This window comes from Coregonus clupeaformis, chromosome 18 (genome assembly GCF_020615455.1).
Source record: "Coregonus clupeaformis isolate EN_2021a chromosome 18, ASM2061545v1, whole genome shotgun sequence".
NCBI lineage: Eukaryota > Metazoa > Chordata > Actinopteri > Salmoniformes > Salmonidae > Coregonus > Coregonus clupeaformis.
In genome coordinates this window covers 30,696,690-30,722,767 of record NC_059209.1, presented here as the reverse complement: position 1 = coordinate 30,722,767, position 26,078 = coordinate 30,696,690, and the positions used below count along the sequence as shown (strand labels likewise).

Here is a 26,078-nt window from a genome sequence, read left to right as displayed (position 1 = left end):
CAGCGATTCCGCATACAACAATTAGGTAAAATATATTTGTCCACCGGTAGGCCTATTTCTGATGGATAATACATGTACGTTTAGTGTAAACATTCCACATTCAAAAGATAACTAGGTGAAGTTCTAAACCACTGTATATAGATATATCGAATGGCTGGCTATCAGTTACACCTTGACAAAATTATTGATTGATTCCGTGTTTGCCATGGGGCAGTGAGGTCACCTTGGCAAAGAGCTCCTGTACATTTTGTAAATATTTGTAGAACTAATTAATTTTGGGCATTTCTTCCCCTGCAAACATTGTTTTAAAAATGTACATATATAGCTAATTAATATCCGATTCCACCACGGAGTTTCAAAACTGAAGTTGGCAAGCTATTTGTTTGGCTAGCTAGCTCATGTAATTGCTTTGATTTGAATGCCAGCCATGTGTCAGGAGGTTTAGGATGGAGAGAAACCCGAAAGCAAGATGGCTGATTTGTTCACTGTGACGAGGACTAAATTACAAGGCTACTCTTGAATTATTATTGACATGTGGTGTGCTTTCTGACGTAGCTTCACCCAAATGGGTGCTTCATTTTGGTAGTAGTGAAGCCTAGCTTGCTACACCTACCACGGAGTCCATGAACTGCAGTTGCTGAGTTCAAACCATCCGAGTCCTACTATATGGAGAAGCCGAACAGACGGCGAGGCACATTGATGCCTGCCTGTCACTGGACTTGCTCCAGAGACCATCTTCTTCGACTTCTTCTTCTTCTGTGGATTTTATATGGCGGTTGGCACCAACTTTAAGGTGCATTACCGCCACCAACTGGACTGGAGTGTGTGGACCAGAGACAGTGAAGGTCTAAATCCTACCCAATATACTCGTCTCCCTAAGGAAACGAAATACATAGTTAAATACTACATCCCTGAAGATTTCCCCAGCAGTTCACTTAATCCTGGCTCTTCAACCCCATTACTCCTCAAATCTAATAATAATCGCTCACGTTTTCTCACATATTTCTGGCACTGAAATAGAACATGTTCCACTGTCTCCATCTCCTCCTGACAATGATCACACCTCCCAGTCTGATGTTTCCCCACCACTTTCAATGTACTATTTAGCCTTGTGTGTCCCAGTCTCAGCCTTGTGACTACACTTTCCTCCCTTCTCTCTCGGCCTGAGGACCTCCCTGCCCCCACCTTTTCCTGGATCTTATACAGGTGTCTTCCCTAACTCTTCCTGTTCCACAACTCTTGCCACTTATTTTTAACCACTGTTCTTATTAATCCCGTGGCTTCTGCTTTACTGATTTACAATTATATCTCAACATTAGGATGTTTAAGAGCCTGCTTGACAATAATATACACTTCCTCATTCCCCTCTACTCCCACATGAGCTGGTACCCAGAGGAACATCACAAATACCCCCATCTGTTTCACCCTATACAAACACTGCAAAACCTCATACAATACATCCTGTCTGCTCTGACACACATTAATTTTATCTCTTCAGAACTGCACAGGAGTCAGATCAGATGACTACCCTGTCTGGCCACACCTCCTCCACCCACTCTGCAGCCAATAGTATGGCCAACAACTCCATTGTGCAAACAGATAAATGATCCATTGCTCTTTTCATTACTCTTTTCATTACTGCCACCTTAAACTCAGGAACACTAAAAGCTGCTCCTGTCCTCCCTGTTTTAGGGTCCTTAGATCCATTTGTGAATATATTCAAGAAAGCATAGTATTGTGTTCTTAAATGTTCACTTACAACTGAATCTACTCCTTCCTCAACATCTCTTACCCTCTCAAGCAACCCTAGATCTATCACTGGTTGAGGGAGAAACCAAGGTGGCATAGCAGGAAGAACCACAGAGGGGCTAAACTCCCTCCCAAACAACCCCACCTATCTCGCCATGCAACTGCCTATCCACCCAATGCTTGTATTCAGATTGTGTTCATGTTCCCAGCGCTCTAGGAGCACCTTTTCTGTAGGATGTGTAACCTTATGACCTTGTATGTCATGGCTAGCTGTTGTCTTCTTAACTTTAATGGCATCTCTCCCAACTCTACCTGCATCGCTGCCACCAGGGAGGTCCTGAGTGCTCCGCAACATATTCTTAGGGCTTGGGCCTGGATAACATCTAGCTTTTTTAAAGCTGTCTGAGCTGCTGATCCATATGCTATACTTCCATAATGCATTGATGACCTTAACAGCGCTATATATATCATTTTCAACGCCATTCTATCTGTCCCCCACTCCATTCCTGACAAGCAACGCATCACATTCAATATTTCCTTTCCTTTGACAACTACTCTGTTAATATGCTCCGCCCACGTCATTCGAGTGTCATTCCAGACCCCCAGGAACCGAAACCCTCCCACCCTCTCCAGATTCCTTCCATACAACTTCAAGCATATTTCCTCCCCAACCTTACTTCAAGAAAAAACACAGTCTACTTCACTAATCGCTTCTTGAACTCTTCTGGCTGTATGGGTAATATTTATCCCGCTCTTCCACAGCGCTCCATCATCCGCAAACAATGACCTTCCAATATCAGGTCTCACCTGAGAGAATACATTGTCAATCATAATGGAGAACAACAAAGGACTAATGACACTTCCCTGGGGGGTACCATTATCCACCTCATAGCTTTCTGACATAGAGCTCCCCACCCTCACTTGTATTGATCGCCCAAAAAGAAAATCCTTTATCCAGTTAAAAACCCTTCCTCCAACCCCCATGTTATCCAGCTTGATAAGTAGGCCTTCCTTCCACATCATATCATAAACCTTCTCTACATCAAAGAAAACAGCTACCACCACCTCCTTATTTGCCTGTGCCTTCTGTATGACTGACTCAAGGCACAGTATAGGATCCATCGTTCCGATGCCTTTCCTGAACCCACTTTGATCTGGTGACATTAGTCCTCTACTCTCCAGAAAGTAAGTCAGCCTTTCCGTTATCATCCTTTCCATAAGTTTACATACGTGAGATGTCAACGCTATCGGCCTATAGCTTGAAGGACTAGTAGGGTCTTTCCCAGGTTTCCGTATTGGCACCATTACTGCCTGTTTCCCTTCCTGCCACACCTTATTGTAAAGGCCCAATACTTTCCCCATTGCAGTGTCACTGAGATGAGCCATCATGATGTAACCTATCTCATCCTTCCCAGGAGATGTTACCCCAGCTTTAGCTAATGCTCTCTTCATCTCAGCCAACGTAAAAGGGCCATTCAGTGTATCCCCCACCATCTCTCTCTGATCCAGGACCCCCAGATATTTTCCTCTGACCCTCTCTCTCCCACACTGCCTGTTTTCTGTCAGATTATTTGAGCTGTGCACCTTCACAAATGTCTGGGCTAACATCTCTGCCTTCTCCATATCTCTCACTGCAACAGTCTCCCCACTTTTCAGCACAGGGAGATCCCAATCTCTTCTGACCCCACTCATCCTCTTAATCATCCCCTATACCTCTCCTACAGGAGTGGTCCTGCCTATGTTTCCACAGAACCGGCGCCAATACTCCCTCTTAGCTGTCCTAATGATCCTCCTTACTACTGCTTGTGCTTGTTTATACTGAATCAGGTGCTGGTAATTATGGGACCTTTTTAACATTCTGAAAGCACTGTTCTTACTCTTCACTGCTTCTCTACACTCTTCACTCCACCAGGGGACTGTGTTCCTCTTTCTCCCCCCTGTCCCCATAGGAATCACCTGCCTTGCTCTTTCTCCCCCCTGTCCCTATAGGAATCACCTGCCTTGCTCTTTCTCCCCCCTGTCCCCATAGGAATCACCTGCCTTCCTCTTTCTCCCCCCTGTCCCCATAGGAATCACCTGCCTTCCTCTTTATCCCCCCTGTCCCCATAGGAATCACCTGCCTTGCTCCTTCTCCCCCCTGTCCCCATAGGAATCACCTGCCTTGCTCCTTCTCCTCCCTGTCCCCACAGGAATCACCTGCCTTGCTCCTTCTCCCCCCTGTCCCCATAGGAATCACCTGCCTTGCTCCTTCTCCCCCCTGTCCCCATAGGAATCACCTGCCTTGCTCCTTCTCCCCCTGTCCCCATAGGAATCACCTGCCATGCTCCTTCTCCCCCCTGTCCCCATAGGAATCACCTGCCTTGCTCCTTCTCCCCCTGTCCCCATAGGAATCACCTGCCTTGCTCCTTCTCCCTCCTGTCCCCATAGGAATCACCTGCCTTGCTCCTTCTCCCCCCTGTCCCCATAGGAATCACCTGCCTTGCTCCTTCTCCCCCCTGTCCCCATAGGAATCACCTGCCTTGCTCCTTCTCCCCCCTGTCCCCATAGGAATCACCTGCCTTGCTCCTTCTCCCCCTGTCCCCATAGGAATCACCTGCCTTGCTCCTTCTCCCCCCTGTCCCCATAGGAATCACCTGCCTTGCTCCTTCTCCCCCCTGTCCCCATAGGAATCACCTGCCTTACTCCTTCTCCCCCCTGTCCCCATAGGAATCACCTGCCTTGCTCCTTCTCCCCCCTGTCCCCATAGGAATCACCTGCCTTGCTCCTTCTCCCCCTGTCCCCATAGGAATCACCTGCCTTGCTCCTTCTCCCCCCTGTCCCCATAGGAATCACCTGCCTTGCTCCTTCTCCCCCTGTCCCCATAGGAATCACCTGCCTTGCTCCTTCTCCCCCCTGTCCCCATAGGAATCACCTGGCTTGCAGCCCTTACTATTGCTGCTCTTATTCCATCTTTGACTGTTTCTATATCTAAATTAAGATCTACCTGAGACAGCTCCTCTTCACTCAACTCCTGAAACTGACCCCTCTCCGCTTTCCCAATTATCCATCTCCTCAATCCATTTCCTACTGATTCTTCCTCCCTCAATCCTACAGTACACACGATAGGATAGTGATCACTACCCACTGTAGATTCCTCCAAAACCTCCCAAGTACATCTGCCTGCTAGCAGATTCATTTCCAGTTACTGGGTCAATCCTGGTTCCCCGGCCGTCATTAAGACTCACAAGCCCTTTCTCATCCAGTAGTTCCTCCAACACTTGTCCATTTACATCAGTCCGTAACCTTCCCCAGAGCGTACTATGAGCATTCAAATCCCCACACCACATTACCCGTCTCTACCTTCTACATTCCCAAGGGCCAGCAACTCCAGTCTCTTACACAGGTTGTAAAAGTTCACTATTACTATTTCTCCCCCTCCCAACCACACCTCTACCACTACATACTCCTGTTCCACTTCCTCTCCCACACACCAACAGTTGAAGTCGGAAGTTTACATACACTTAGGTTGGAGTCATTAAAACTCGTTTTTCAACCACTCCAGAAATTTCTTGTTAACAATCTATAGTTTTGGCAAGTCGGTTAGGACATATACTTTGTGCATGACACAAAGTCATTTTTCCAACAATTGTTTACAGACAGATTATTTAACTTATAATTCACTGTATCACAATTCCAGTGGGTCAGAAGTTTACATACACTAAGTTGACTGTGCCTTTAAACAGCTTGGAAAATTCCAGAAAATCATGTCATGGCTTTAGAATCTTCTGATAGGCTAATTGACATCATTTGAGTCAATTGGAGGTGTACCTGTGGATGTATTTCAAGGCCTACCTTCAAATTCAGTGCCTCTTTGCTTGACATCATGGGAAAATCAAAAGAAATCAGAACAACAGCAAAGGACCTTGTGAAGATGCTGGAGGAAACAGGAACAAAAGTATCTATATCCACAGTAAAACAAGTCCTATATCGACATAACCTGAAAGGCTGCTCAGCAAAGAAGAATCCACTACTCTAAAACCGCCATAAAAAAGCCAGACTATGGTTTGCAACTGCACATGGGTACAAAGATCGTACTTTTTGGAGAAATGTCCTCTGGTCTGATGAAACAAAAATAGAACTGTTTGGCCATAATGACCATTGTTATGTTTGGAGGAAAAAGGGGGTGTTGCAAGCCAAAGAACAACATCCCAACCGTGAAGCACGGGGGTGGCAGCATCATGCTGTGGGGGTGCTTTGCTGCAGGAGGGACTGGTGCACTTCACAAAATAGATGGCATCATGAGGAAGGAACATTTAGTGGATATATTGAAGCAACATCTCAAGACATCAGTCAGGAAGTTAAAGCTTGGTCGCAAATGGGTCTTCCAAATGGACAATGACCCCAAGCATACTTGGCAAAATGGCTTAAGGACAACAAAGTCAAGGTATTGGAGTGGCCATCACAAAGCCCTGACCTCAATCCTATAGAAGATTTGTAGGCAGAACTGAAAAAGCGTGTGCGAGCAAGGAGGCCTACAAACCTGACTCAGTTACACCAGCTCTGTCAGGAGGAATTGGCCAAAATTCACCTAATTTATTGTGGGAAGCTTGTGGAAGGCTTCCCGAAACGTTTGACCCAAGTTAAACAATTTAAAGGCAATGCTACCAAATACTAATTGAGTGTATACTTCTGACCCACTGGGAATGTGATGAAAGAAATAAAAGCTGAAATAAATCATTCTCTCTACTATTATTCTGACATTTCACATTCTTAAAATAAAGTGGTGATCCTAACTGACCTAAACAGGGAATTTTTACTAGGATTAATTGTCAAGAATTGTGAAAAACTGGGTTTAAATTTGGCTAAGGTGTATGTAAACTTCTGACTTCAACTGTATATGGGATCCCCCGCTTTATAAAGGTAGCACACCCTCCTCCTCCCCCTGCCACCCAATCTCTATTATGGACTGCAACATAACCTTGTAATACAAAATGTAGATTAGGTTTTAGCCATGTCTCCTGGAGACATATCACATCAGGTTTGGCTGGTAACTCCTCAAGAACCTGTTTGAACTCTTGCCCATTAGCCATCAAACTTCTGGCATTCCATTGAAGGATTAACACCATAATGCAAATTAACCAATACATAATTCCTGGCTGGACTGATTCTCAATCTTATTGAGGTCATCCTGTACATTTCCCATGTCAGTCCTGTGATCCCAAAATACCTCGCTGCCTACTCCACTATGATCTTTATCTTCTTAGTCCTCCATTGTAATTTTTCTGTGAAATTGATTGCTGCTGTAACAAATGTAACAACCTTCCTCATGTCTCCTACCAGTCTTGTGTTCTCCCCCATTCTGCTCCCTCCATCACGCCCAACCTGCATCCCAATCTGCCCTGGAATACCTGCTCTTCTAGGTGCCCCGATTGTTTCTGTGTGAACTAACTACCTTCTCTGCTTCTGCATACGAGATGTTATGCTCACTGCTCACCTGCTGCACTTCCACCTGTCTTTTCATCTCTGAATAACCCCCATACGCTACACTATTGCTCCACCACAGTTACAGCACTTTAACTGGACCCCATCTACACATTCCCCATATGCATGTTCTCCCCCACACTTCGCACATCTCCTTTTGTCTTTACACACCGCCGCCACATGCCCAAATCTTTGACAGTTATAGCAACGCAATGGTTTTGGTACATATGCTCGCACATAGTAACTCATATACCCTATCTTAACTTTTCCTGGCAATACCAGATCCTCAAAGTTTAGTAGCACTGACAAGCTTTCCACCTTCTTCCCATCTCGTGTCATCTGGAGGCGCTTTGCATCAATAAGAGAGCCTCCCTTCAAGTGGTCCTTTTATTTCTTGCATGTTAACAATTTCTGGAAGTCCTGTAAGAACTCCCTTCACCCACTTCTGTCCAATTTGATCCGGCATGCTACTATCAACCCCACGTTTACATACCTGCTTGAGTTTGAGCGCCTTCTCATACTGTTTAACATTGAAACACACCACCACCAAACTTCCATCACAAAGAACTTTAGCAGACACAACCTCTCCTACTTTACTCTCCAAATCCCTAGCCAACGCGATCGGACTCACCGCCGTGACTCCACCTTGATCCTTACATTTCATCAACACCTTTAACTCCACTCACTCTCCTCTGACAAGACCTGTAAAGTTTCCCCAGGCTTCCTCTTCTTCTTAACCTTTACTCTTACTATACTGCCACCTTTTTCCACTCCACCACTACACTCCATCCTGTCCTCCTCAACTCCTAACCCCCCTACTTTTCCATCCCTCTCTGCTCCAGTCACAGCCCAGTGTTGCTCAACCACTTCCACCGGATTTCCTCTCCGTTTCGTTTATCTTCGTTCAAATCTATTAACTTAGCTATATTGAATAATCGTTGTTTATCTATCCTAATTCACCAAACGTGGACAGCTTCTCAACCATCGTTTCTACAGACGCCTCCATTCTCTCCTCCCACTGGCTTCTTCGTCCCTTTGACCACCTCCTTCCGATGTTTCATGACCACTCAAGCCATGAACTTTCCGACCGTCTCATTCGCCCAAAGGCCGGCAGAAGGCGATATCGATCTGGTAACGTTATTGATGGTTTCATTGTACTGCCCAAACTCATTATATATGCAGCCGGCAATACAATTGTATCCCCGTGGACTGGTTCATACCAAAAAACATTCTCCATTCACGCTGCAAAGGCATCGATTTCCTCCTTAACTATATTTAAAGGCGGGAAAATAGGCATACTTTCTTTATGAAACACCATTTTCCATGACCATCCTAGTGGCTAATGCTACTTCCTGATGACTTGCACCCTGCGTTCAGCCAAGGGTAAACAACAGACTGCTGCAACTTGATTGGCTGAACGCAATACTCAACATCTGGGACAAGCATTCCTAGGCATTAGCCACTTTAGCATGGTGGTGGAAAAAAATTGTTTCATAAAGAAAGTACACATATTTCCCAATTTATTTCCGCCTTCTCACCATTAAATCGAGTTAAAGAGGAAGTCAACGCCTTTGCAGCCTGAATGGAGAATGTTTTAGGTACGAACCGGTCCACGGGTGATACAGTGTATGAGTTTTTTGCCTGCTGCAATCAATGCGTTTGGACGGCAAGATGGAAACGACTCAATATCACCATCTGCCGGCCTTTGGGCTATCCTGTTATGACCTTCCATCTCATGAATTTTGTTGTTTTCTAAATTGCTTGTCTTTTTTGTGTTGCTTTAAAGTGCTTTGAGATTCTTTATGTAATGAATAGCGCTATAAAAGTTGAATAAATTATTGTTATTCAAATACTTTTATTGCAAAATATATGATAGGCTACATTAAATGTACTCCATTGCCAATGAAATGCTCTATAGATTGCAATTCTTTTATTTATCACCCCTCTCACATTGACTTCTGTTCCCTGTATATGATGTTCAGAGCGGCAGACCCAGGCAGAGTACAGTGCTGCCAAGGAGATTTTAGAGAATTATCAAAAAGCCCCACGATTTGGAAGGACCCTGAGCAGGTCACTGCCCAAGCCTGGACTATCAATGGAGGTACATAAACTGAACAAAAATATAAATGCAACATGTAAAGTGTTGAACCCATGTTTCATGAGCTGAAATAAAGGATCCCAGAAATGTTCCATACGCACAAAAAGCAACAAAAGAAAGTGCCCAAAAATGTGATTACATCCCTGTTAGTGAGCATTTCTCCTTTGCAAATATAATCCATCCACCTGACAGGTGTGGCATATCAAGAAGCTGATTAAACAGCATTATAATAACACAGATGCACCTTGTGCTGGGGACAATAAAAGGCCACTCTAAAATGTGCAGTTTTGTCACACAACACAAAGCCACAGATGTCTCAAGTTTTGAGGGAGTATGCAATTGGCATGCTGATCGCAGGAATGTCCACCAGAGCTGTTGCCACCATCACCTCATGTTTCAGCATGATAATGCACGGCCCCATGTCGCAAGGCTCTGTACACATTTCCAGGAACTGAAAATGTTCCAGTTATTCCATACTGCATACTCACCACACATGTACAACAGCGTGTTCCAGTTTCCGCCAATATCCAGCAACTTCGCACAGCCATTAAAGAGGAGTGGGATAACATTCCACAGGCCACAATCAACAGCCTGATCAACTCTATGCGAAGTAGATGTATCGCGCTGTATGAGGCAAAAGGTGGTCACACCAGATACTGACTGGTTTTCTGATCCACGTCCCTACTTTTTTTAAAGGTATCTGTGACCAACAGATGCATATCTGTATTCCCAGATGTGAAATCCATAGATTAGGGCCTAATGAATTTATTTATATTGACTGATTTCCTTATATGAACTGTAACTCAGTAAAATGTTGTTGCATGTTGCGTTTTTATATTTTTGTTCAGTGTAACTTGAGCTCAGGCAGTCGTGAAGAGGGCACGACAAAGCCTATTCCCCCTCAGGAGACTGAAAAGATTTGGCATGGGTCCTCAGATCCTCAAAAAGTTCTGCCTCCTGACTTGTATGGCAAATGCTCGGCCTCCGACCGCAAGGCACTACAGAGGGTAGTGCGTACGGCCCAGTACATCACTGGAGCCAAGTTTCCTGCCATCTAGGACCTCTATACCAGGCGGTGTCAGAGGAAGGCCCTCAAAATTGTCAAAGACTCCAGCCACCCTAGTCATAGACTGTTCTCTCTGCTACTGCACGGCAAGCGGTACTGGTGCACCAAATCTAGGTCCAAAAGGCTTCTCAACAGCTTCTACCCCCAAGCCATAAGACTCCTGAACAGCTAATCATTGCTACCCGGACTATTTGCACTGCCCCCCCACCCCCCTCTTTTACGCTGCTGCTACTCTGTTTAGTATTTATGCATAGTCACAATAACTCTACCCACATGTACATATTACCTCAATTACCTCGACTAGCCGGTGCCCCTGCACATTGACTCTGCACCGGTACCCCCCTGTATATAGCCTCCCTACTGTTATTTTATTTTACTGTTGCTCTTTAGTTATTTGCTTAATTTTTTTTTACTTAACACTTAAATATTAGCTTTGTAAGAAGGCATCACATTTTTAGAAGAGCCCAGTTGTATATGCCGGCTTGTACATAATATGCCTGCATATCTCTCTGTGTTGGTGTGTGTGTGTGTGTAGAGCATTGTGGTGCGGGAGAAGCATAGGCTGTGTACTCTGATAGAGCAGCACAACGGGTTGCAGTGTGCCGTGAGGGCCAAGGGGTCTCAGCTGCTAGAGATGGAGCAGGCCATGAAAGCCCTGGAGCTGGACTCCATACCGGACGGAGGCGAGCAGCACTACGACCAGGTGACACTATATAGGAGAAGAAAGGGTGTCATTTGACAGACTCAACTGTCCCCAAAAACTTAGAAGAAAGCAAGTGTCAAGGTGTAGCACCATGGACGGCACCACTCACACAGTTCTTACTGCTCAGTTTAGTTTATTAGGATCCCCATTAGCTACTGCACATGCAGTAGTTACTCTTCCTGGGGTCCACATAAAACATACAAATACATGACAAAGTACAGAACAGTAATAGACAACAAAAAATAAAATTCAAATAACAGTTATATATAGGAAAGACACCAAGAGACAACAAAAATAGTATTTACACACTATTCATACAGTGGGGAAAAAAAGTATTTAGTCAGCCACCAATTGTGCAAGTTCTCCCACTTAAAAAGATGAGAGAGGCCTGTAATTTTCATCATAGGTACACGTCAACTATGACAGACAAAATGAGGAAAAAAAATCCAGAAAATCACATTGTAGGATTTTTTATGAATTTATTTGCAAATTATGGTGGAAAATAAGTATTTGGTCAATAACAAAAGTTTCTCAATACTTTGTTATATACCCTTTGTTGGCAATGACACATGTCAAACGTTTTCTGTAAGTCTTCACAAGGTTTTCACACACTGTTGCTGGTATTTTGGCCCATTCCTCCATGCAGATCTCCTCTAGAGCAGTGATGTTTTGGGGCTGTCGCTGGGCAACACGGACTTTCAACTCCCCTCCAAATATTTTCTATGGGGTTGAGATCTGGAGACTGGCTAGGCCACTCCAGGACCTTGAAATGCTTCTTACGAAGCCACTCCTTCGTTGCCCGGGCGGTGTGTTTGGGATCATTGTCATGCTGAAAGACCCAGCCACGTTTCATCTTCAATGCCCTTGCTGATGGAAGGAGGTTTTCACTCAAAATCTCACGATACATGGCCCCATTCATTCTTTCCTTTACACGGATCAGTCGTCCTGGTCCCTTTGCAGAAAAACAGCCCCAAAGCATGATGTTTCCACCCCCATGCTTCACAGTAGGTATGGTGTTCTTTGGATGCAACTCAGCATTCTTTGTCCTCCAAACACGACGAGTTGAGTTTTTACCAAAAAAGTTCTATTTTGGTTTCATCTGACCATATGACATTCTCCCCAATCCTCTTCTGGATCATCCAAATGCACTCTAGCAAACTTCAGACAGGCCTGGACATGTACTGGCTTAAGCAGGGGGACACGTCTGGCACTGCAGGATTTGATTCCCTGGCGGCGTAGTGTGTTACTGATGGTAGGCTTTGTTACTTTGGTCCCAGCTCTCTGCAGGTCATTCACTAGGTCCCCCCGTGTGGTTCTGGGATTTTTGCTCACCGTTCTTGTGATCATTTTGACCCCACGGGGTGAGATCTTGCGTGGAGCCCCAGATCGAGGGAGATTATCAGTGGTCTTGTATGTCTTCCATTTCCTAATAATTGCTCCCACAGTTGATTTCTTCAAACCAAGCTGCTTACCTATTGCAGATTCAGTCTTCCCAGCCTGGTGCAGGTCTACAATTTTGTTTCTGGTGTCCTTTGACAGCTCTTTGGTCTTGGCCATAGTGGAGTTTGCAGTGTGACTGTTTGAGGTTGTGGACAGGTGTCTTTTATACTGATAACAAGTTCAAACAGGTGCCATTAATACAGGTAACGAGTGGAGGACAGAGGAGCCTCTTAAAGAAGAAGTTACAGGTCTGTGAGAGCCAGAAATCTTGCTTGTTTGTAGGTGACCAAATACTTATTTTCCACCATAATTTGCAAATAAATTCATTAAAAATCCTACAATGTGATGTTCTGGAATTTTTTTTCTCAATTTGTCTGTCATAGTTGACATGTACCTATGATGAAAATTACAGGCCTCTCTCATCTTTTTAAGTGGGAGAACATGCACAATTGGTGGCTGACTAAATACTTTTTTTCCCCACTGTATATATACAGTGAGTGAAAGAAGTATTTGATCCCCTGCTGATTTTGTACGTTTGCCCACTGACAAAGAAATGATCAGTCTATATGCTAGGTTTATTTGAACAGTGAGAGACAGAATAACAACAAAAAAATCCAGAAAAACGCATGTCAAAAATGTTATAAATTGATTTGCATTTTAATGAGGGAAATAAGTATTTGACCCCTCTGCAAAACATGACTTAGTACTTGGTGGCAAAACCCTTGTTGGCAATCACAGAGGTCAGATGTTTCTTGTAGTTGGCCACCAGGTTTGCACACATCTCAGGAGGGATTTTGTTCCACTCCTCTTTGCAGATCTTCTCCAACTCATTAAGGTTTCGAGGCTGACGTTTGGCAACTCAAACCTCCAGCTCCCTCCACAGATTTTCTATGGGATTAAGGTCTAGAGACTGGCTAGGCCACTCCAGGACCTTAATGTGCTTCTTGAGCCACTCCTTTGTTGCCTTGGCCATGTGTTTTGGGTCATTTTCATGCTGGAATACCCATCCACGACCCATTTTCAATGCCCTGGCTGAGGGAAGGAGGTTCTCACCCAAGATTTGTCGGTACATGGCCCCGTCCATCGTCCCTTTGATGCGGTGAAGTTGTCCTGTCCCCTTAGCAGAAAAACACCCCCAAAGCATAATGTTTCCACCTCCATGTTTGACGGTGGGGATGGTGTTCTTGGGGTCATAGGCAGCATTCCTCCTCCTCCAAACACGGCGAGTTGAGATGATGCCAAAGAGCTCGATTTTGGTCTCATCTGACCACAACACTTTCACCCAGTTCTCCTCTGAATCATTCAAATGTTCATTGGCAAACTTCAGATGGGCCTGTATATGTGCTTTCTTGAGCAGGGGGACCTTGTGGGCGCTGCAGGATTTCAGTCCTTCACGGCAAAGTGTGTTACCAATTGTTTTCTTGGTGACTATGGTCCCAGCTGCCTTGAGATCATTTGCAAGATGTAGTTCTGGGCTGATTCCTCAACGTTATCATGATCATTGCAACTCCACGTGGTGAGATCTTGCATGGAGCCCCAGGCCGAGGGAGATTGACAGTTCTTTTGTGTTTCTTCCATTTGCGAATAATCGCACCAACTGTTGTCACCTTCTCACCAAGCTGCTTGGCGATGGTCTTGTAGCCCATTCCAGCCTTGTGTAGGTCTACAATCTTATCCCTGACATCCTTGGAGAACTCTTTGGGCTTGGCCATGGTGGAGAGTTTGGAATCTGATTGATTGATTTATTCTGTGGACAGGTGTCTTTTATACAGGTAACAAGCTGAGATTAGGAGCACTCCCTTTAAGAGTGTGCTCCTAATCTCAGCTCGTTACCTGTATAAAAGACACATGGGAGCCAGAAATCTTTCTGATTGAGAGGGGGTCAAATACTTATTTCCCTCATTAAAATGCAAATCAATTTATAACATTTTTGACATGCGTTTTTCTGGATTTTTTTGTTGTTATTCTGTCTCTCACTGTTCAAATAAACCTAGCATATAGACTGATCATTTCTTTGTCAGTGGGCAAACGTACAAAATCAGCAGGGGATCAAATACTTTTTTCCCTCACTGTACATATTCATATTCTTATATACAGTACAATTTAATGACATCTTTAGAAAAAGGAGAGGCGCTGTGGAGTTGGTGTGTGAATGGCCTTGTCCAAGTTGACATTGAGTGACCATGTCTTGTTAAGAGACCCAAGTCTAGGATGTCTAGGATCCAAGCATTTACGCTGCTCAGTCATTGGCTTGATGTGTTTTTTATTGTTGACATTTCTGTCTTCCTTGGCAGCGTGTGAGAGAGCTGGAGAACAGTCTAGAAAAGATGACCATCAAAATCACAGAGGCTGAGAGGATCCAAAAAACCTACCTGCGAGTCTGCGACCACCTACATCGGGTCAGTAACACTATCACATTCACAGATATCAGCCTTTCTTTGTGGACATTGAATTAAATTAAATTGTCAACATTGAATTCAAGTCTCCCTTGGGAGATATACTCCAGTCAGTGTAATCTCGATCAACAGACCAGTGTGACTAGGTAGTACTGGCAACGTGGCTCAAATGGCACACTATTCCCTATACAGGGCACTGCTCTTGACAAAAGGCCTATGGGCCCTGGTCGAAAGTAGTGCACTACAGAGCCATCTATTTAGATTGTTGGGCCAATGCGGTTTTTGGATTATGATGCATTTACATGACACTTCAATGTTCTATGGCAGCCATGTTAGCTCCCCATTAACATTACATAGGGAATATTTAAACAACGCTACAAATTAATGTCTAGAATTAGAACAATATTCTAAATTCTAAAAGTTGGCCTAACTCTCTAAATAAATGTAGGGAATAGGTGCCATTCGGGACGCAGACCAATCTAGCTCCAATGTAACCTGGGGTTGGGTTGTTTGTTCCTGGTTCAGGAGGTGCGTGTGATGCCAATGGCTCTGGATCAGCTGCAGAACTCAGTGGTCGGCGGGCAGACAGAGCTAGGAAAGGTGGCCCACATGTCTCATACCGCAGTGGCTGCTGTGGACTGCACTAAGGTAAGGCAAATCGGGTGGACCAGTAACTTTTAGCCACCGCTTGCCTATTGTGGGATTTTTACTTGTAAGTGCTATCAATGGTATTACATAACATTACCTTGGATACATATCTTAGTATGATTGGTAAAAAAGAAGTGAAAAAAGGTCAGGCTCGTCTGAATACCAGCCATAATGTGTGTGTCTTTTCCCACTACAATAAAAGGATGTCTGTATGTCTTTTCCCACTACAATAAAAGGATGTCTGTATGTCTTTTCCCACTACAATAGAAGGATGTCTGTATGTCTTTTCCCACTACAATAGAAGGATGTCTGTATGTCTTTTCCCACTACAATAGAAAGATGTCTGTATGTCTTTTCCCACTACAATAGAAGGATGTCTGTATGTCTTTTCCCACTACAATAGAAGGATGTCTGTATGTCTTTTCCCACTACAATAGAAGGATGTCTGTATGTCTTTTCCCACTACAATAGAAGGATGTCTGTATGTCTTTTCCGACTACAATAGTAGGATGTCTGTATGTCTTTTCCCACTACAATAGAAGGATGTCTGTATGTCTTTTCCCACTACAATAGTAGGATGTCTGTATGTCTTTTCCCACTACAATAGTAGGATGTCTGTATGTCTTTTCCCACTACAATAGTAGGATGTCTGTATGTCTTTCACCACGAGTCAGCTGGTTCAGATGGAGAGGCAACTAATGGTGGAACGCAGGATGATGGAGAAGGAGTTGAGTGAAAGGAGGGGAGAGAAAGAGAAGGAGGTGGAGGGTCGGCTGGAGAGAGAGAGGGAGGGAGAGCGGCGAAGCAGCAAAGGAGCTCAGAAGTTGAAAGAGCAGGTGAGAGAGAAAGAGACGGAGGGAGGGAGGGAGGGAGGGAGGGAGGGAGGGAGGGAGGGAGGGAGGGAGGGAGGGAGGGAGGGAGGGGGCTGGACCTGTGGGGAATAGAGAGGGAGAGGAAGAAATAGGGAGAGAGAGAGGGATGGGCTTGTGGGGAATAGAGAGGGAGAGGGAGAAATAGGGAGAGAGAGAGGGATGGGCTTGTGGGGAACAGAGAGAAAGAGAGGGTAAGAGAGAGAGAGAGAGAGAGGGGGGGGGTGGACCTGTGTGGAACAGAGAGAAAGAGGGTAAGAGAGAGAGAGGGATGGACCTGTGGGGAACAGAGAGAAAGAGAGGGTAAGAGAGTGAGAGGGATGGACCTGTGGGGAACAGAGAGCGAGAAAGAGACAGAGGGAGAGAGAGAGGGAGAGGGATGGAACTGTGGGGAACAGAGAGATCAGAAGTTGAGGGAGGGAGGGAGGGGGCTGGACCTGTGGAGAATAGAGAGGGAGAGGGAGAAATAGGGAGAGAGAGAGGGATGGGCCTGTGGGGAACAGAGAGAAAGAGAGGGTGCGAGAGAGGGAGAAAGAGAGGGATGGACCTGTGGGGAATAGAGAGCGAGAGAGAGGGAGAGGGATGGAACTGTGGGGAACAGAGAGATCAGAAGTTGAAAGAGCAGTGAGTGAGAGAGAAAAAGGGAGACGGAGGGATGGACCTGTGGGGAAGAGAGAGAAAGAGGGATTTATTTTAATTTTTATTTTACCTTTATTTAACTAGGCAAGTCAGTTAAGAACAAATTCTTATTTACAATGACAGCCTACCCCGGTCAAACCCGGACGACGCTGGGCCAATTATGCGCCGCCCTATGGGACTCCATACAGCCTGGAATCGAACCAGGGTCTGTAGTGATGCCTATAGCACTGAAATGCAGTGCCTTAGACCGCTGTGCCACTCGGGAGCCCAGGGAGGGAGGGAGGGATGGATCTGTGGAGAACAGAGAGAACGAGAGGGAGGGAGAGAGAGAAAATGTCTACTGTTTGCTGATGATCTGGTGCTTCTGTCACCAACCAAGGAGGGCCTACAGCAGCACCTAGATCTTCTGCACATATTCTGTCAAACCTGGGCCCTGAGAGTAAATCTCAGTAAGACAAAAATAATGGTGTTCCAAAAAAGGTCCAGTTGCCAGGACCACAAATACAAATTCCATCTAGACACCGTTGCCCTATAGCACACAAAAAACTATACATACCTCGGCCTAAACATCAGCGCCACAGGTAACTTCCACAAAGCTGTGAACGATCTGAGAGACAAGGCAAGAAGGGCCTTCTATGCCATCAAAAGGAACATAAAATTTGACATACCAATTAGGATCTGGCTAAAAATGTGTTATAGAACCCATTGCCCTTCCATAACAAAGCCATCACCTACAGAGAGATGAACTTGGAGAAGAGTCCCCTAAGCAAGCTGGTCCTGGGGCTCTGTTCACAAACACAAACAGACCCCACAGAGCCCCAGGACATGTAGACCCAACCAAATCATGAGAAAACAAAAAGAGAATTACTTGACACATTGGAAAGAATTAACAAAAAAACAAAGCAAACTAGAATGCTATTTGGCCCTAAACAGAGAGTACACAGTGGCAGAATACCTGACCACTGTGACTTACCCAAACCTAAGGAAAGCGTTGACTATGTACAGACTCAATGAGCATAGCCTTGCTATTGAGAAAGGACGCCGTAGGCAGACCTGGCTCTCAAGAGAAGACAGGCTATGTGCACACTGCCCACAAAATGAGGTGGATACTGAGCTGCACTTCCTAACCTCCTGCCAAATGTATGACCATATTAGAGACACATATTTCCCTCAGATTACACAGATCCACAAAGAATTTGAAAACAAACCCAATTCTGATAAACTCCCATATCTACTGGGTGAAATACCACAATGTGCCATCACAGCAGCAAGATTTGTGAGCTGTTGCCACAAGAAAAAGGCAACCAGTGAAGAACAAACACCATTGTAAATCAATTACAACCCATATTTATGTTGATTTATTTTCCCATTTGTACTTTAACTATTTGCACATTGTTACAACACTGTATATATACATAATATGACATTTGAAATGTCTTTATTCTTTTGGAACTTCTGAGTGTAGTGTTTACTGTTAATATTTCTTTTTTATTTCACTTTTGTTTACTATCTACTTCACTTGCTTTGGCAATGTTAACATATGTTTCCCATGCCAATAAAGCCCTTAAATTGAAATGGAAGTTGAATTGAGAGAGGGATGGACCTGTGGGGAACAGAGAGCTAAAAAAAGAAAGAGCGACTGAAAGGGTAGATTGAAAGTGAAAGAACACATTAGTCAAGAGCAGGAATGGGCAACTTTGATGGGGCCACAATAAATCTCATGAGGGGCCACAGTGACTCACGTGTCTGCGTACCCACATCCATACCCACTCATGCTGTCAGAGCCGGCCCTTAGTAACATTTTGCCATGTGGCGCAGAGAAAAAGTTTCAGTTTTTATTATAATTTCTGAGTGAGTGGCTAACAAAATCAATGGAGGCCCCCGGTCGGTAATTTGACCATGGTTACTACTGGCCGCTAGACTAACTTACCAAACAAAATTTTTTTTGCTGACATGGGCTACTTGAGTGACTGTCAGTGACTGGCATAACGAGAAAAACTTCTGATGCACAACCAATTTTCTAAATTGCAACGTGTGTATTCTACTATTCTAACTCTCAACAGTAAGTTGAGACTTCGACTGAGTAAAACAATTTAAATTAAAATGTTTTTAGGAATTGATCTGCAGGCTTACAAAACTTGCCCATCTCTGGTCAAGAAGGACACTTAAATGTATATTGCAGTCAATGAGCGTTGTTGTTTTGTAGGGTCGAATAGGGACTATCAGAGAGGGACTGGCTGAAGATACAGCTCATATCAGAGGTACTATGTCAGAGGATCTTAAACCACAGACACTTATGTATTCAAATAAATACAGTGAATACTAAGCATCAGATCACCCATGTCCAAATAGTACTCTGGCTTGAAGGCAATAATATTCTGAATCATACATAATTTGCATGAGAAAAGGCAATATACGTACATACTGCTGGTTTTTGTGTGCTCAACTTTTTTCCCCCCAATTTTCAGCATGGAGATGAAATGATGTGTGTCTATGTTGTGTTCTCCTCCTGCAGCCCAGCAGACCGCCCCAGTCTCCACTACTCCCAAGTCCATAGTCAAACTGGTGGAGAATATCAATGCTCTGAGAGAAGCTCTCAGCTGCACTGATCTGCAGGTATGGTGGCCCACGTGGATCATTTAGCCCTATTATATGCACTGTCTAATAAGCAACACATTGCCTATTATTAATCTTCCATTTTTATGTAAGCCACTGTTGCAAACAGCACTTTTTTATTTCCAGTGACACATTGATGTAGTTGTTTCATTTTGTTTAGTTATATTGCAGTCAGAGGAGCCTAGTGAGGGACGGACGGCTCATAAAAATTAATGGAATGGAGTGAATGGAATGGTATTAAACACATGGAAACCAGGTGTTTGATGTGTTTGAGCCCTTATGTGAAAACCACATGAATTTCACATACACGTTTTCATGTGATCACATGTGATCTTATGTGAAGTTAATGTGATAACATGACAACATGTAAAGCAACATGTGATAGCATGAAACTACACATGAAAACGTGATCACATGTTACAAAAAAAGCAAAGGTACTAAAACAAACCCCAAGCCTGGTACCTGGCCTGATAGTCTCTGAACAAAAATGTAATCCACACACTGGTATAATGCTTCTACATCTGCATTGCTTACTCTTTGGGGTTTTAGGCTGGGTTCTGTATAAGCACTGTGTGACATCTGCTGATGCAAAAAGGACATTATAAATACATTTGATTTTAATCGTTCCAAAAACACATGACTTCAAATGTGAAATTTCATGTGAAATTGTGTGATTTTCCACATGTGAAACCATGTGGTTTTTCTGTAAAGGAGACCAATACATTTATTCCGTTCCAGTTATTACTATGAGCCTTCCTCCACATTTAAAGTGCCACCAGCCACCACAGATTGTAGTACTATCTAACCACACTGGGGTGTGGTAGCTCTGATTACATTGAACATACAGTGGGGAAAAAAAGTATTTAGTCAGCCACCAATTGTGCAAGTTCTCCCACTTAAAAATATGAGAGGCCTGTAATTTTCATCATAGGTACACGTCAACTATGACAGACAAATTGAGAAAAAAAATTCCAGAAAATCACATTGTAGGATTTTTAATGAATTTATTTGCAAATTATGGTGGAAAATAAGTATTTGGTCACCTACAAACAAGCAAGATTTCTGGCTCTCACAGACCTGTAACTTCTTCTTTAAGAGGCTCCTCTGTCCTCCACTCGTTACCTGTATTAATGGCACCTGTTTGAACTTGTTATCAGTATAAAAGACACCTGTCCACAACCTCAAACAGTCACACTCCAAACTCCACTATGGCCAAGACCAAAGAGCTGTCAAAGGACACCAGAAACAAAATTGTAGACCTGCACCAGGCTGGGAAGACTGAATATGCAATAGGTAAGCAGCTTGGTTTGAAGAAATCAACTGTGGGAGCAATTATTAGGAAATGTAAGACATACAAGACCACTGATAATCTCCCTCGATCTGGGGCTCCACGCAAGATCTCACCCCGTGGGGTCAAAATGATCACAAGAACGGTGAGCAAAAATCCCAGAACCACACGGGGGGACCTAGTGAATGACCTGCAGAGAGCTGGGACCAAAGTAACAAAGCCTACCATCAGTAACACACTACGCCGCCAGGGACTCAAATCCTGCAGTGCCAGATGTGTCCCCCCTGCTTAAGCCAGTACATGTCCAGGCCCGTCTGAAGTTTGCTAGAGTGCATTTGGATGATCCAGAAGAGGATTGGGAGAATGTCATATGGTCAGATGAAACCAAAATAGAACTTTTTGGTAAAAACTCAACTCGTCGTGTTTGGAGGACAAAGAATGCTGAGTTGCATCCAAAGAACACCATACCTACTGTGAAGCATTGGGGTGGAAACATCATGCTTTGGGGCTGTTTTTCTGCAAAGGGACCAGGACGACTGATCCGTGTAAAGGAAAGAATGAATGGGGCCATGTATCGTGAGATTTTGAGTGAAAACCTCCTTCCATCAGCAAGGGCATTGAAGATGAAACGTGGCTGGGTCTTTCAGCATGACAATGATCCCAAACACACCACCCGGGCAATGAAGGAGTGGCTTCGTAAGAAGCATTTCAAGGTCCTGGAGTGGCCTAGCCAGTCTCCAGATCTCAACCCCATAGAAAATCTTTGGAGGGAGTTGAAAGTCCGTGTTGCCCAGCGACAGCCCCAAAACATCACTGCTCCAGAGGAGATCTGCATGGAGGAATGGGCCAAAATACCAGCAACAGTGTGTGAAAACCTTGTGAAGACTTACAGAAAACGTTTGACCTGTGTCATTGCCAACAAAGTGTATATAACAAAGTATTGAGAAACTTTTGTTATTGACCAAATACTTATTTTCCACCATAATTTGCAAATAAATTCATAAAAAATCCCACATTGTTATTTTCTGGATTTTCTTTTCTGATTTTGTCTGTCATAGTTGACGTGTACCTATGATGAAAATTACAGGCCTCTCTCATCTTTTTAAGTGGGAGAACTTGCACAATTGGTGGCTGACTAAATACTTTTTTTCCCCACTGTATTAGAAAACTTGGCATTGCAGAAAAAAGCAAAGGTAGTAAAACAAACACCAAGCCTGGTACTTGGCTTGATAGTCTCTGAACAAAACATTAATCCACACACTGGTATAATGCTTCAAAAGTGTTTAACAGGACAACGTTTCGCCCCCAAACTGGGTCTTCGTCAGCTGCCGAACTTGAGTCGGGCATATTGTCAACATGGCAGTCAGGTGCTGGTAGTCTCTTTGAGCTGAGTATATGTCCACCTCTTCACCTGTCTGTCTGTCCACTGTGTAGGAGCTGGAAACACGGCTGGTCTCTCAGAAGGCCATCAGGGAGCAGCTGCAAACCCAGATGACCCAGTGTGAGGAGCTGGTCAGGCAGAGCATGGAGACCCTGGCTGCCCTGGAGCTCCAGTACGCCCAGCTCAAGTTCAGCGCTGGGCCCGGCTCTGACAGGTACAGTAGAGCTACACAGAAAAGTAGTACTCCTGTGTCATCCATAGAAAAAAGGAGAAAAGATCTGAAGGTACTTCAGATCTCGGGCCTCAGAACTTGTGAAGACGACGAGAGAGGAAATACAATTGAGATTCACCCTCTGTCTTAAGGTTTGAGCGGCTGAAGGAGGAAATGCAGGCGGAGCTTGAGCAGGAAGAGGAGCGTTGCAGCCATTGGGAGGACAAGCTTGGAAAGGCCCAATCAGTGCTGCACAGGGTGGAGAAGGGTGTCAACAACCTGTTCTTCAGGATGAGCTGCGTACAAGTGAAGGTAGCCATTTTATCCCTTTCTTTATATAGATGGACAGTTCAGTCTCATCTGGCCCTTTCTTGGTCACCTATCAGCCAGAAAATGTTGTTTCGGTGTTCCTCAAGGCTGTGTTCTTGGACCACTACTGTTCTCATTATACATGCTAGCCCTTGGTGATGTTATTCAGGAATAGAAAGGATTCTAATCGAAATGTCTCTGTCTTGTTGTAGGACTCTCCCAGGGAGTTGGGAGGTCTGGATGCCATAGAGAAGCTGAGGGAAATCGATGCCCGTCTGCCCACACTGCAGACCACAGCTTCAGAGAAGACTGAGGAAAATACAGCTGACCATGAGAAGGTGAAACTCTGGTTTACTTTCTTTCCTTAGCTCTCATCTCTGTCTACCTCTTTTCTCTGAGCCTGAATCTCTCAACTCTCCTCTCAAAGTTTGAGTTTTCACTTCTTCTTGTCTCACCTCTTTCCCTTCTGATCTCACCGCTCTCCCCTCAGGTGTGGAGCTTTCTGGAGCAGAGCACCATGATGGAGCCAAGGAACTACAAGAGGGCCAGCAGCCCTGTGTATGACAGTACCTCAGAAGGTATGCTTTTTCTTGGGTATATGGTTATGCATGGTTTTTCTGTATATTGTAAACAACATCTTATTAACAACAGGAAGCCATTCCTTACATTTCCATAATGGCTGTTGAGTGCTTGGCTAATGGTGTTTGATTGTTGTGTGTAACACCTCCTGTTGCACCTGCTCCTCACTGCTCCTTTCTGCTCCTTTCCTCCCGCTCAGACACATTCCAGTTCCGCAGTCAGGAGAAGGACTGCTCCCTGTCCCGCAAGGATATCAAGCGTCGCAGCATCCAGCTGATCGAGGTGCACCAGCCCAAGAAGAAAGCCCAGAGGTGCACCAAGAAAATCTAGAGACAAGCTCCAGAGAGAAGGACCAGACAGCTGTGGCCCTCTACATCCTACAGGGAGTAAGCCTGAGGAAATAATAAACAGGCTCATAGTATGATTTTACTTTCTTTGTTGTCTACTTTATACCTGAGTTTGTTACTGCTATGATTAAAGTGGAACTGACAGCATTTTAGCAACATGAAATCCTATTAAAATCTGTTCACATTTTTGACAAGCGAGCACTTAGATATGGTCATTTTCATAAATTTATAGAATATTTGGGAATGACGTATAGTAAGGCATTTATGAAAATTCTATAGCAATATAGAGTGGGAAAGCGGCCATCTACAGTGGGGAAAAATAGTATTTAGTCAGCCACCAATTGTGCAAGTTCTCCCACTTAAAAAGATGAGAGAGGCCTGTAATTTTCATCATAGGTACACGTCAACTATGACAGACAAATTGAGAAAAAAAATCCAGAAAATCACATTGTAGGATTTTTTATGAATTTATTTGCAAATTATGGTGGAAAATAAGTATTTGGTCACCTACAAACAAGCAAGATTTCTGGCTCTCACAGACCTGTAACTTCTTCTTTAAGAGGCTCCTCTGTCCTCCACTCGTTACCTGTATTAATAGCACCTGTTTGAACTTGTTATCAGTATAAAAGACACCTGTCCACAACCTCAAACAGTCACACTCCAAACTCCACTATGGCCAAGACCAAAGAGCTGTCAAATAACACCAGAAACAAAATTGTAGACCTGCACCAGGCTGGGAAGACTGAATCTGCAATAGGTAAGCAGCTTGGTTTGAAGAAATCAACTGTGGGAGCAATTATTAGGAAATGGAAGACATACAAGACCACTGATAATCTCCCTCGATCTGGGGCTCCACGCAAGATCTCACCCCGTGGGGTCAAAATGATCACAAGAACGGTGAGCAAAAATCCCAGAACCACACGGGGGGACCTAGTGAATGACCTGCAGAGAGCTGGGACCAAAGTAACAAAGCCTACCATCAGTAACACACTACGCCGCCAGGGACTCAAATCCTGCAGTGCCAGACGTGTCCCCCTGCTTAAGCCAGTACATGTCCAGGCCCGTCTGAAGTTTGCTAGAGTGCATTTGGATGATCCAGAAGAGGATTGGGAGAATGTCATATGGTCAGATGAAACCAAAATATAACTTTTTGGTAAAAACTCAACTCGTCGTGTTTGGAGGACAAAGAATGCTGAGTTGCATCCAAAGAACACCATACCTACTGTGAAGCATGGGGGTGGAAACATCATGCTTTGGGGCTGTTTTTCTGCAAAGGGACCAGGACGACTGATCCGTGTAAAGGAAAGAATGAATGGGGCCATGTATCGTGAGATTTTGAGTGAAAACCTCCTTCCATCAGCAAGGGCATTGAAGATGAAACGTGGCTGGGTCTTTCAGCATGACAATGATCCCAAAAACACCGCCCGGGCACTGCTCTAGAGGAGATCTGCATGGAGGAATGGGCCAAAATACCAGCAACAGTGTGTGAAAACCTTGTGAAGACTTACAGAAAACGTTTGACCTGTGTCATTGCCAACAAAGGGTATATAACAAAGTATTGAGAAACTTTTGTTATTGACCAAATACTTATTTTCCACCATAATTTGCAAATAAATTCATTAAAAATCCTACAATGTGATTTTCTGGATTTTCTTTCCTCATTTTGTCTGTCATAGTTGACGTGTACCTATGATGAAAATTACAGGCCTCTCATCTTTTTAAGTGGGAGAACTTGCACAATTGGTGGCTGACTAAATACTTTTTTCCCCCACTGTATTTGGACAATTAATAGACACTGCAGTAAATAAAACCTAATAAAAACATCTGTCTTGTCCAGGACCGGAGTCTGTGCAGACCAGTGTGCCATAGCCAATCAGAGCTACAGTAGGCCTATATGCAAATAAGCCATTTGCCACATGGGCCTGCCATCATACACTTTAAACTGGACTGTGTGTTTACAGGCAGTAGCAACAGCGTGACATTAGATCATTAGAACGCATTCGCCAAAAGCCACTAAATACACCTGAATGGATTTCTGCAAATTTGTAAGTACCACAGGAGTCCTCTTACATTTGGGAACTTCACAGTCCTATTGATCAAACAACCATGAAAAGGTAGGCTATCTCTCCCTCAGTTGCCTATGCACATCAACAACAACTAATGCTAGCCAGAGCGAGATAAGCTAAAATCTAACGAGGGAACATTAGATGAACCCTCTCAAACTTTTTAAACTAGTTGGCCATCAAAATTGCACTGAAACGATGGGGAATAGTAGCTTG

General features: G+C 44.2%; 1 pseudogene; it reads left to right on the top strand.

Moving 5' to 3' along the window:
• The window catches only part of LOC121557522, a 47,101-nt pseudogene extending 23,220 nt beyond the window's left edge, over window positions 1-23,881 (top strand).
• The last annotated feature ends 2,197 nt before the right edge of the window (window positions 23,882-26,078 follow it).